The sequence below is a fragment of the Centrocercus urophasianus genome, unplaced genomic scaffold (assembly GCF_019232065.1).
Source record: "Centrocercus urophasianus isolate 14NV4802_14NV808 unplaced genomic scaffold, USGS_Curo_1.0 seq_19, whole genome shotgun sequence".
In the NCBI taxonomy this organism is placed as follows: Eukaryota; Metazoa; Chordata; class Aves; order Galliformes; family Phasianidae; genus Centrocercus; species Centrocercus urophasianus.
In genome coordinates this window covers 7,797,165-7,810,916 of record NW_024884744.1, presented here as the reverse complement: position 1 = coordinate 7,810,916, position 13,752 = coordinate 7,797,165, and positions in this window count along the sequence as shown.

Here is a 13,752-nt window from a genome sequence, read left to right as displayed (position 1 = left end):
GATGAAGCAGAATATAGCGTGTCAGTGACCTGTGGAAGACAATCCATTGCACTAAAAAGGACTTTTCAAGCGCTGGTCCCAGATGTGGTAGGGGTCTGTAAAATGCAATTAGGAAAGCTAGAAATCAATAGACATATTAATATGTCTATCAATAGAGTCTCATAAATTCACCACATATGGAGCAGGAGCTTTACAAGACATTTTTCACAAGATACATAAAATAAAAAGGAAAAGCAAACACTACTATAAAGAAGAGTACAAAATGTGTATCATGAGCCAACACTTACCACTGTTTTTTCCCGGAGTGTTTATCACTGCTGTCCAGCAAAAATGCTTCAAAAAGCTATGGCTGAAGGTAACTGCAAGCCTTGTCATTTAGATAAAAAGCCTGGTGTTCCAAGGAGCAGCAAATTATATCTGTATTTTTCTTTTCCTCTACACATAAGAATAACTGACAGGGAGATACAGTCTGGAATCAGGTTGGCTAGAAGAACTTCATGTCTTGAGTTGCGGGAGCATGACAAGGAGCAGCCAGAAGAATGAGGCAAAGCAGCCTGTTACTGCTCACTATTGCTGTTTTTATTGCCTTCCCAGGGGGACATAAAGGTTGCTGTGTGAGCAACCAATGTGACATCTTCATGAGTTTCACAGCTGTGTTTAAAAACTACATTTAAACAGGATTCCCAGCCAAACTGACGGTGAAACTGTGGAGGACCTTTTCCTAAGCAGCATTTTACCGCACCCTTCCCACAAACTCAGCAAAGATAGAAAGAGCAGCAAATACAAAACCCAAATTACTGTGGGAGGATGATAGGTTATAATCCAGCTGCACATAGGTCAGGAGAAGGGAGACAGAGCAGAAGGGGAGGTTGTTGTAAGAGCGCTCAGGAGCTTCATTTCTTGACTCCCTTTCTCCTGTGCAGTAGAAATGACTCTTTGGCCCTGTCCCACCCAGAGGTTGGCACTTGGGAGTTGGAGAAATGTCCCAGCTTCCAAGCCTGCTCCCCAGAAGATGTGGGCCACGTGGACTCCTTGCACGTACAATGAAGCAGCAGATTGCAAGTAAGGAAACGAGTTCTCTGCAGAAGAGGAGGAAGGGGGGAGGAAGCTGATGTTCCCAGCCACTTATCACAGATGCAAAAGGAGACAGGACAGAAGGTATTTGTCTGGATCTGACACAGACTAACAGCATGGCACAGGTAAGGCTGGAAGTCATTCATGCCTCATTTCTCCCACCTGTAAATTATTCCTCCCCCTTCATCCCCACAGGCACATCATTATGATTGCTCAATTAATTAACAGTTTAAAAGAGCTCTGAGACATTCAGATGGAAAAGAAGGATTTTTTTTTTTTAATTTCTGCTTCTCTAAAACTGCATGCATAAACACTGAGATTTATAAGTCCTTTGCTGCAGATGAAGAATTGCTTTCACTTTACTGATGGGAGAGTTAAACCATGGAAACCTTAATGCACACATTTCTGTGAAACAGCCTCAAGTTCCTTGACCCATTTTTGTGTCCCCAGCTCCATGCTAACACAGTTCAGCATCCAGAGGGCTGAGCGCTCCAGACCCTCAGTGGTGCCAGCCACCCACCAGGTCAGACTGTACAGGGCTCCATCCAACCTGGCCTTGAAGACTTCCAGGGATGGGATCCCCAAGCCCTTCTCCACAGGGCTGCTGTCACATGGCTCTTCTAGCACAGCAAGTTGCAAAGTAATGTATCACAGGAGTGAGAGTTTCTCTGACCAGAAGACCGTATAAAAAATAGAAGGCTGAAAGGAAATCTGCCCATTCTGCTCTATTATTATTTTTCATAGAAGACCCAAGTTCCTGTCAAAAACAAGAGAATAGACAATTTCCAGCCAGCTTTTATGGCACAATCTTTTGAAATACCCAGCCATCTGTCTCAGCAGGAGTGCCTGGTGTTCAGCGCTTTGGAAAAACGAGGCCCTTCTTTAGAACACTGTGCTTTTGAAACCATGGAACCACATCTTCCATGAAAAGCACTGCTTTTTGTGTCTGCTGTGTCTGTCCTCAGTGCAGCGAAACCTGTTGGCAAAACAGGTAGAGATGGGTTTGAAGTGCAAAACTGGAAAATTACTCTGAGTGAGCCTTAAATCCAACGATAAGTGGGGCGGATTAAGTAAACCATTAACTGTACTTTCATTTAATGTTGCTTACAAAAAGCACTGCAAACACATTTTAGCAAATCTCCAAATGAGAATTGCTTACAAAAATAAACTCCTTTTTGCTTAGAAACATTTGTTTCCTCCGTTTCTCTGACTCTTCCAGTACTTTCTCTTCCTTCTCTCACTACTGCTGAGACTTTGTCTCAGGTTAAGAAGTAACAAAGCAATGGCACGAACTGTTCCTGACTCACAAACATTATTAATCGTGGGATCCCAGTCTGGCATGAAAAATCAGCTTCCAAATAGGCCTCTCCGTGGGTTAATAAAATCAGCTATACAGACAGAGAAACTCTGCAGCAGGTGAATCATCTCGCACACAGGGACCAAGCAAACAGAGACAGCGTGATGCACAGCACTACATTAAAACAGAAATATGGTCCCACTGAAAACACCTACATCTGGAACCTGCAGTGATTCCCCTTCAGAGAACGAACATTTTACTGCCATGTTCTGAACACAGCCCAGCGAAGCGCTAGCCTGGACATCTGCCCTCTCCTGCTGCTGCTGTGTTAGAAGAACACGTTACTGGTCTCCTTTTTAGCAAATACAGACAGAGCTCCTTGTGGCTCTGTAATAGAAACAAAACCTTGTTACGTTCAATGGAGCAAGAACTGACAAATCAATGAGATACATAAGAACTCTCTTTATTTCTTAAGTGAGCCAAGAGGCTTTGAAGCTCGATTAATACCTCCAAATGAAGGGCCACACAACCCCTTCTGCTACAGCAGAAACCTCAGTGAAATCCTGGCTCTGTGAAAGTTAACAGCAAAATTCCCACCAGTTTCATTGTGAATGAGACTTCAGGCCGTAAGTCTATTCTGTAGAGGGTTTTCTACCAAATGTTAGAAAATGACTTTTTCCAACAGAAAAGTAAAAAGTCAATTGTTTCACTGTATTATTTTTTTTTGTAAGCTGCAACCAAACATTTCATTTTCAATTGGGGTCAACCCTAGTTTAAAATTTTCAGTTCCCACACGTCCTCATGAAGTAATTGAGCTGTATCCCTGACGTGCTCTGATGCTAAACTCAACTGACACACACTAGCTCAATAATGCTGGGCAGTATGTACTGAACTTTCCATACCCACACAAGAAAAAAAAATCAGCATATCAATGTTCTTCTCCTCATCCTCTCCCAAGTTTCGGGCACTGGAATAGCTCCCCTGAGAAGTTCCAGAGCACCAAGCTTGCCAGAGTTCAAGAAGTGTTTGGATGATGCTTTCAGACATATGGTCTGCTTTTTGGGTAGTCCTGTATGGAGCCAGGAGTTGGGCTCAGTGGCCCTTGTGAGTCCCTTCCAACTCAGGATATTTTATGATTCTTTGAAAATATTGGAATTTTTCAAACAAAAATTTAACAGTACTGCAATTTGTGTCGACAATGGCTACCACCTGGCTTGGCCCTACCAAAGTTAAGTTACTCTGAAATAATAAAACATAATTCAGAACAGAATTTGGCCTGAAGATCTCCATGTCCCAAAGAGCCCCAAAAACCTCCTCCTTGGCTCTGCTCATTCCTTTTGAGGAAGAACCCAGCGGAAGGAAGGCAGCCAGTGTGACTGCCAGTTCTGCACAATCCATGAAACTCCTGGGAGTCATGACCCCAGTTCTCTCGCTCTTGGATTTCTAACAGAGGACTCTATTGAAAATGATCCTCCCCAGGGCCCCAGGATGTTCACCGTTAACCTTACTGAGTCATGAAAGAATATCCAGCCCGTAATACAGCAAATGCAGCAAGCTTCCATATGCTACAGCACAGCAATCTCAGAAGTTACTGAAACATTTTAAGGTATCGGCCAAGATCTTGTTCAGCAAAACTTAAACCCCAGAAACTGAACAAAACTTCAGCACTTGCTTAAGTTTAAGCACAAGTTGAAATGCATGTCTGAATGGCCTTAGGAATTAAGCAAATGCTTAGATGAATCCAGCACCAAATATGAATTACTTCAGAAGACAGAGAAGCAAGCAGTGCAATTTAATCATTTTTATCTCCTTACCAAGAATGCACAAGTTCTTAGAGCTAATATTACAGCATCTTCTACTGTTGCCAGAAGCCAAATGACCTATTCTTTAACAGTCAAGCTCTCCTCATTTTCAAACTGCAGATTAGTCCATTTACGCTGACGAGTGGCAGGGAATGACAATTTCATAATACACAGATTGAGTGCAGTTCCACTCACATGTTACATTACCTTGCCCTTATTTCCACTGTACTTTCACTCGCAATTGACTGTCACGGTAATAAGGTGGTGCTGCTTCTAATCTCAAATTGTATACTTCCTGAGATGCTGGCAATTCATTAGGTACTGCCATAAAGTGGCTAGCTGGATCTGACCTTGAATCTCAATGCACAAAAAAATCAACCCACGGTGATATTCATATTAACAGCCTCCATTAAAGCCACACTGTGAACTGGGCACTTCCATAAAATGCTGAATAAAACGAACCTTCAGCAATATCACCGAAAAGGGCAGCCAGCACCTCCCAGCAGACTGTCAGCACTGTCCACAAATGATCCCATAGGCATGAAGGCTGATTGTGAAAATGCTCTGCACATGACTAGTCCTTGCTTCTGCGAATACTCTCACAGGCTTCAGCACTTTCAGGGTCAGGTCCCACAGCTGTACTGCTGACAGACAGTGCAGCAAGTGCCAAACATGCTGATTCCAGTGCGCCCTCCTTGCAAAATATCACTGAAGCTGTAATATAATCTCTGAAAATGTCATTTTGGGAAATGAATGCTTTACAGCAGGAGATTGTGATTCCTCAAAAACTGAAGGAAGTCCTTAATTCGCTGTGATTCAAGGAGAAGTGCATAGGAGAAAGTGGAAAGGAATTAATAAATTGTGCCACCAAAGAGGCTTGTTGCTAATTACAGTACAATCACCACAGCGAGATATACAAAAGAGCTAGCTGGGAGAACATGCCAACTTAGCCTGCCCAACTCCGGGGACTGCCTGCTAACAAAATGCAGGGTTTCTACTTCTAGGTCACTGATTTCAATCTGGCATCCAAGGAGAAAATGACTGAAAGTCAAATGCCAGCTGACAGTGGTGTGAAAGCAGTAGGGTGGATCTCGGCCCACTTCCTAGCAGACTGGAGAACACAACCCAACTATTTGTGATTAGTGAAGACATAAAGCTAAAGCTTCAGGCTGCGATTCAATGATACAGCAAATCCAGCTGTGGGGCTCTTAGGACAAGCTGATGCGATGCACACAGTTCTGCTGATTCCAGCTTCTCTGAAACCTTTTGACAAGTGAACTGTGCACAAACAGGTGCTACTGCAGATCAGATACTGTCAGGCCTCTGACAGCTGGAAGAAAACTCCAGGTTGCATACCAGGTTGCAGCCAACCAATTCAACATAGCTATGTGCCCACAGTTCACCCATATCCCAACTGCCTAGTGTCAGGGGTCACCAAGCCTCGGCCTCCAAGCTCTATCCTTCAGTGACAGCAGATGCAGGCTGCGCTGGAACCGGCACATCAGAACTGCACTTTTATTGCAGTTTATTGTTGCTGGTCATTCTCTGGACTGGAGACAAAGAGATGCTGTGTGCACCTCCGTCTGTCCTGGGAAAGGGTGGAGGGTACCAGATGTTTAGCAAGTCACTCAGGACACATAAAGCCACACAGGCATTAAATGGCATAAATAGTGAGGCATTAAATGGCAGCATCCCTGCTGGCTGGCACCACATCCCTGCTCATCAGCACTGCATTCATTTAAATACTTTAAAGAGAGCAGGGAAACAGGAGATTAGAGAGATGTGCTGCTGCCTTTGATAAGCCTGAAAATAAGGAGCAATGGTTGTGTTAATCCTGCAGCAGTAATAGAGAAATGAGGCGATTAACTGCGGTTGCAGGAGTAGCTCCTCATGCAATCTGTTTTCCCACTGAATTCCTCCATGGAAAGATGGGTCACAGGGCACACCTGCAGAATGCAGCCAGGCGTTGGGATCTGCACTGTACCCACGGCCTGTGCTCCAACAGATGGTTGGCGAAAGGATTTTGTGTCCTTTTGTTTTATTTAGTTTTGTGTTGTGTGTTTTTTGTTTTGGTTTGGTTTGCTTTTTTTGCTGAGCACACAGGAGCAGAGCAAGCCCTCCTGCCAACAGCGTAGTGAATGCAGAGCATTCAGCAACAAAGGGGTGACCTTGATTACTGTCTAATGAGTAGAAACCAGTTGCTTTTCAGCACATAATGAGGCAGAAAAGTTCTGCCATGGTCTGCCAGATTTCTTGATGCTGCCCTGAGGAAGGCTGTCAAAGATGCTGTATGCACAGTCTCTGCTTCAGGCATCAGTTGATCCTTGGTCCTTCCACACACAATGGTAATGCTACAGTGCAAGATGATCTTAGAGAAGTCTATGTATTCCTTTTTACATAACACGCTGCCCTTTAATTGGCAGCACAAGTGTTAGGGCAGCACCACTGATTTGTACTTAGAGATTTGCTTCAGATTCTTCATTTTCTTTCTTAGTTGTGTTAAAAATGACGGTTATATTCTGCAAGCAGAATTTGGCCCTCTGCTGAAAGCATTGGAGAAGGAATGAGCAGCCCTGTAAATAAGGAAGGAAAAAATTCTGAATCCACTGATAGCAATAGAAAATATCAACTCAGTAAGTTTTCCCCTTTTAGAATGCTACACCTTTGGGAAAGAAGCCAAAAGAGGCTGAACTGACTGGTGTGAAGTCTCCTAAGATCAGCTGTGGCTTGGAAAGACAATATTATCATAGACGTTCTACAGAGAATGGAGAAATGTGGGCACTGAATGTATCCATCAAGCCCTGGGACAAGGTAACATTGGTAGTACTGGCATTACTCACTGGTAACAGCAAATTAATCAGGTTAAATTAAATCAGGTTGATGATGGAGAGGGAAGAATTGGTACCTCTTCACTACATAACAACAAACAGTATTGCAAGAAGGCTGAAGTCCCTCCAACATCCTTATCTGTGTCAGTAGCACACAGCTGTGTTCCATTGAAACTGCAGAGAAAACAGCCCCATTCAAGGCACAGCATGTGTTAGCAGGGAGAGGAAGGGAACAGAAATCATGAACTGAGGGTACCAGTGCAGGAATAGATTGAAAGAAGGAGCTTCCACGTTAATAAAAAAATCCTGGGCACTTGCAGTGCCAAAATGTTTTTGGAGGTTAGGAGAGATGGAATCTGTGTTTGAAAGGGAGAAAATTCACAGTGTTAAAAAGGAGAATGGGTGTCACAGATATGGAAGCCAAACATACAGAGCCTGCCTGTGCTGGAGAGGGGTTTTGCAAATAGGAAGAAAGATTTTGTGCTCTCTGGAGCCCAGAAAGCTGCAGCCTGCACTTCCATAAGGTGCTCTGTGTTCAGTCTCAGCTCCCTTTCTCCCATTTCAGATTTTACCTGGAGAGGAAAATGTTCAGTTTTTACCATTAAAAACAAAACAAACAAACAAAAACCACTTAATTTTAAAAAGAAGAAGCTTTTTGATAGCTACATAATCAGTTAGATCTTGCCTGTGGTGTTTTGTCTACGTACTAGGTTTCTTTAGGGATCCATTCACATCTGCGTAATCATCTATTTTAACTATATGATGCCATAGGGTATGCAATACTGTACGGACGAGTGCAAAGGCAGGGAGGTGAAGGTGAGACAGAAAACAAAGCTGCCATGTTTCCCTCAGCAGAACTGAGACTGTCACATACAGTCTCATGTCTCATGCACAGGATGAGAGAGGGACACCCGCATGAATATCCCCCTCATAAGTTCCTTCAGTCCTTGTGAGACAGATTCTCTCTCTCTTCTGTTCCAGATCTCAAACCCGGTATCTTTACCAGTCTCTTCCCAATCCTGTCCCTGCTTCAAAGCTGGTCTGCAATCAGGCATATCCCAGTTGTGTGGAGGTGACGCACAGAACCATGTTCGCTCATTCATATCAATCACAGAGGAATCCAAAAGGAAGCTGGGGAGAGATCAGGGGAATTTGGCCTGTCTGCAGTCAGATCTCTGAGCGGCACATGCTGTTTATCATGCTAAGCCAGAGCCATGACTACATCTCTTCCTGACAGATGCATCCTTTCTTTTCTCTTGCTTCTCACTGTCAGCAACAGTTACTCTCCCAGCACCTCTCCAGAGACCAACACAGAGAGCAGCATGGGCAGCAACAGCATACATACATTAACAATTTTCCATTCATCTTACTTAAATGTTCTGGCTCCCATGCAGTTATGCACATTTTTTAATGATGGACTTTTAGGTCTCCTTCTGGAGGTGAATTCCAGCACATGGTGACATGAATGGAGCTGTGGGATACAGTGGCGAAGTTGTCCCACTTGAGGGAAGAGAAGGATCTACCTAAAAGCAGAGCAAGGAACAGGGAGAAGTTTGCAAAAATGAAAATAACTCCAACAGAAAGACAGCGAGATGACAAAGCTAAAACAGCTGCCGAAAAGCTAATCTTTCCAGGGTTTGGTTGTGTCAGCATAGCACATCCTAGTATTATAAGTCAGGTCCATGATATCTGGATTTGTAACTTTAGATGTTATGTTACAGCCTGAGACAGGCTTGGGTGAAAATGAGTTCCCAAGCCTGGAGCTGCATGGGCTCACACTCAGGAGCAGGCTGAGACCATCCAGGTTTTGATTCCTCAGTGCATATGAACTTTGTTGTAAATCTAAGACAAAAGAGGCACAGGGCAGAACTAAGTAGCTTGAAAAAACACATAGTGGGTAACTTAAATCTTTGTAAAGAATGATTTAATGCTACCAATGTGAAAAGATGATCCCGCAAAAGGGTAAAATATATTAAATTGTGCAAACAGCCCTAACTTGCTTCATAAATAAAATACTCTCTGTAATTACCAACAGACAGGATATAGATAAGCGGTTTTCAAGAGGAAAGCCTCTCTATCTCATTAAGCAGTTGCTTCACTCCTGCTTTTTTTCCATGTTCAACTCTTCACCTTTAATCTGCAATACACAGCTATGCAGCACACACCAAGAATGCAAAGCTGACAAGCGCAGGAGGGCCTCCCTTATCAGCTTGGGATAAAAGCAAGAGATCGAAAGGATGGATTGTCTGTGATTTTTCACTGCAGACTGGTAGATACCTTATGCCCATCACAGGCATATCTGAAGGCCTGAAGGTTCATTTTTGTTTTAAGATTTGGAGGAAGACTGGTAGGAAAACAATGGGGGAACTTCCACATGGGAAGGAAAGAAGTGCCACAGTGTTCATACCACCACGCTGTTGCTGCCATGGGCAGGGGCTGAGGATGCAGCTGCTCCTCGCTGTGGGCTGAGCACATGCAGTGCGAGCAGACACAAACCAGCCAGCCCCCACGCCCCACAGGGATGCCAGGAAAGGTGTGAAGTCGGCGGTAATAAACCAGCAGGGGAAGTTTCCTCTTAATCTCAGTGACTGCAAAGAGCCTGTAGAAAGAGGATTTTAGTTTTTCCTGAGGACAGCAGGTAATACCCAAAGATTGCTAAGCCACTGCAGCAGGTTTATGCCTGCAAGAGAAGCACGGGGACTCCTAGGCCCACTCTGTTCCCTGCTGTCTGAATAAAGCTCCTGACTACAGCAAAGACAGCGTGGTCAGAGCCTTTCTTATCCTCTCCTCCCTGCTGTGATCACTGGGAGCTCCCGCTCCACCCCTCTGATGTGTTGGCAGCCTCTGTAATTTGGAGAAGCTGTGATTTATAGCTTGGACAGAGCCTGTACTTAGGGACTACAAAGGTAGGGCTGGCCCGACCAGTAGGGCTGTGTCATTGCTAGCCCTTTGTATTGATCAAATGAGTGATGGAAGCAAAGAATTCAATTGCATTTACTGCCTGTAAGGATGGGCTAAGGGGCAGGGGTGGGAGGAGGCAGGGATTTAATTACCCCTCACACCCAGCACACGAAGACAGAAATGTGGTGATGACACTCAGTACCCTGGTGGGGAGAATCCCTGTCAGCCACCTCCCTCTGCACCTCCTCTCGAGTGAAAAAGGAAACAGAAACAAGAAAGAGGAAATCTTCGGCATGCTTTGTCTTGCTTTAGTCACATACCACATCCTTCTCCTCGCCTGGTCTCTAGGGGAGCGTTACAGCCATGGGAACTGAGGAATGAAGGGAAGTTTACAGCTGCCTGAATCTAAGAGAGAAAAGTGTTTGTGGCACGCAGCATGTTGCAGCTCCTGCTATAAATTCACGGGCAGATTTCCAACAGTAACAGAGAGCTGAATCCAAACATACTACTCAGTGAAAGGCTGGAACACCCTTTAATCAGACTCCTAATTGGTCTTTCCCTCTTTTTCAGCATTTGTCATATAAGAAAACCTGCAGCAGTTCCCAAATGAGCTTTCCAAAGCAACGTTTAGGACATAATCAGGTCTCTTTGAAAAGGGACAGTTTTAAATTCAGTCATAAACATTTGATACTATTGTCTGCCAAATTTAGCAAATGGCTTTAGTGGGGATTCGTATTTATCAAATTGCCACCTTCAAGACAAATACTTATAGGGTTGCCTAGACTTTATTCTGCTAATGAGGGCATGCCCCTCCTTTCCAAAACACTATTTCTTAAAACAGTGGTCCAATTTTTGCACTACAGCCTTGAGTGCCTTGTACTGACTGAGCAGCTGTCACTTAGATTCCTTCTATCAACTCTGAATTCCCTTTCATGTAGGGTCTGTGTTATGTGATGGCAGCTGAGAGCAGTGACCTATGACTATGCTTGACTTCTTATCTCATGACATGTGGACTAACTTACAAATGCAGGTAATTAGTTAAAGATGTTTCATGACAAATTAGACTAATGGAATTGTAATGGTTAAATTAACGTCTTGGGGTCAGTTTTAAGGTCCCTTGTTAGGGGTGATAGTTCAAAATGCAAGCTGTCAGACTCTGGGAAGTATCCTGTTTATTTTAATAAAGTGCTTCTTTTGTATGTGAAAAGCCAAGGACATAACTGCTGCGATAGGGCCTGATCCAAGGGAAACAATCTGGCTGGCAGTTTCTGGATAAGGTGGTCTCCCCAGTCCTGCCCCTAAATTTTCTACTGTAGCAAGAGACACAGTGAAGCAGAGCAGCAAGTACGAAGAAGAATCAAAGCACACAGCTTTGCACTGCTCTGAACACTAATCTCTCACCCTCCCCTTGCACCTTTCAACTGAAAATCTCATCTGACATCTTTCTTCAGGGAGGAAGTTAATTTTGCAAAATCAAACAGTTCAACATAAATTAAACAGATAAATCATGTCCTGTTACCCGCATCCTTCCTCCAGGAGGAGCCTGCGAGGCTCTCCCTATGGGCTCTGCTAACAATAGAGCTGCTTGTTAACGCTCACACAATGCTAAGGACAAATGGGAAAGGAAGAGATGACAAAATGGAAAACATCACTCTGCAATTTTATCAATCCCTGGTGTCCCCATGTCTTGAGTGCTGCATGCAATGCTGGTCACGCCATCTCAGAGAGGTGAGCAGAGTTAAAAGAGGCAGCAAGAATGTCAGAGGTACCAAATGACTTCTGTAACTGAAGAGATGTCATCGGCAAGGATTCAAACATTTATCAAACAGACAGCTAAACTTGGGTGTAATTGAGATATTTAACAAGGAAGAGAACGGAGAAAGGAAACAGAATAATTACTCTTTGATCTTTGTAACAGTCAATGAAATTATCAGAGTGCCTAAAAAAGGAAAGGCTATTTGCCCAATGGGTAGCTGAATGTGGAGGCCACTGATGGGCAAGTGGACAAAGTCCAAAGGAACAGATGGGTTCAAAAATTTAGATAAATTCGTGGCAATCCAACTGACAGCCATTAAATACAGCAGTCCAGCTGCAGTCTGGAGCTGTGGAATTGCCTCCATGCAGAGCACCAGAAGGTGGAAATATACACCAGAGCAAGAATTCCTGTCTTTGTGTTCTCTTTTATGCTCTTTTTTTTCCTCCCAGCGTGGCACTCAGCGGCAGGACGTCAGGCTGGGCAGGGCTTTGTTCTGACTCAACAGCATCACTATCATCACCTGATCTTGAGTCTCTCTTCATTGCAAACAGAAAACTAATTAGTCACAGATAAGGCGAAGTCCACTTCCCCTCAGTGGCAGCCCTGACCTCTGATGGCCATCTAAGGGAACATTCTCCAACCCCAGGTTCCAGTGGTGATGGGGGAGCATCGGGTTCATCCATGTACATACATGTGCACACACATGTGACGGTGATACGATGAAGTCCCTAAGCACACAGGACTCATTTTTAACTCAAAGCACACTTTGATCTTTCTTTTTCCAACATAAACACAAGCAGAGTACACAGTTAGACAGACAATTCCTGCTGAAACAAGCTGCTCTACTCCCTGTCTGGGCAGAGAACAAGACAGCAAATGACAGAAGACAGCTGTTAACTCTGCTGCTGAAACCACCGCCTTTGGATGCTGTGGCAAAAAGCACAGTGCAAGGACCTCTACCGAGCAGAGCAACATGGGTTTCTATGTTCAGGTGTCACTCCAGAGTCAGCCCAAGCAGCTCTGGCAGGAACAGTACTTTCCCCTGCTGCTGCCTCCCCAAGCTGGGATCAGTCTACTGAATTTGGGTACCTCACAGGACAGCAGTGTGTAACTGCCTGCATTTCAAAATTTCTGGAGGCTGAGGGAAGAGCTGATAATGGGGTCCCACGGGCAGTGTGCTTTACTAATCCAGAGTACAGGTGAAACAAATCTACTGCAGTTCCACTTGAGAGTGTTGGGCTGGAGCTCTTGCTATGGCAGGTCCTACAGTCAGCTCTGGAGCTCCCAGAATATCAGCCCAAATGCTCTTGTTGTTGCTCCTTTTCTCTGCCAGCCCTGACATCCCCTGTCAGTACCCAGGAGGAACTGGAGATGTTCCTTCCACCTCCCATCACACGCACATGCAGAGTAACAAGGCAGCTTTAAAGGAACAAGAGATTAACATATTAACATCAAAGGAAAATAATTACACTATAATACAGTTATTTTTCTCTCTCAGGACAGAAACTGTACTAATGGGAAATTCAGGTAGTTACTATGGGTACAAGACAGCACTTGCAAGATAACAGGAGGAATAAGCTGTGACAAACAAATGTCCACTTGGTGTTTTGAGTTTCTCTGTCTTTCATTTCCCTAATTCCTGTCATTCATTTTCTTTTCATATATGGATGAGGACGACATAACGGATGAAAATGCAGTGCTTTCCCTTCACAGTCAAAACCAGGATTTAAAATCTCATTAATAGAACATTTTGAATCCATGATATTGCGCATCCTTGTAAATATGCATGTACATTATCTTTTTATATCATGTCGTGTACATGAAATAGTAACAAGTAGTAAACACAAAAATGTAAAATGAGAACCTGGTGTCATTACTGCAGTACAGGTTTTGTTCTTTATGGGAGCTTTCAGTGCTAATAGCTGCAGGGCATTATGCACAAAGCACTCGGCGTTTTGAGAGGACTGATGAAGTTCTGCTGGTTTCTGTTACACAGAGAGGACTACTTGGACCTTGAGCTTAAGACAGAAATAAGGAATAATGATTTAACTTTAACATAAGAAAGAGCAAATATCTCCTATTAGTGGAATAATA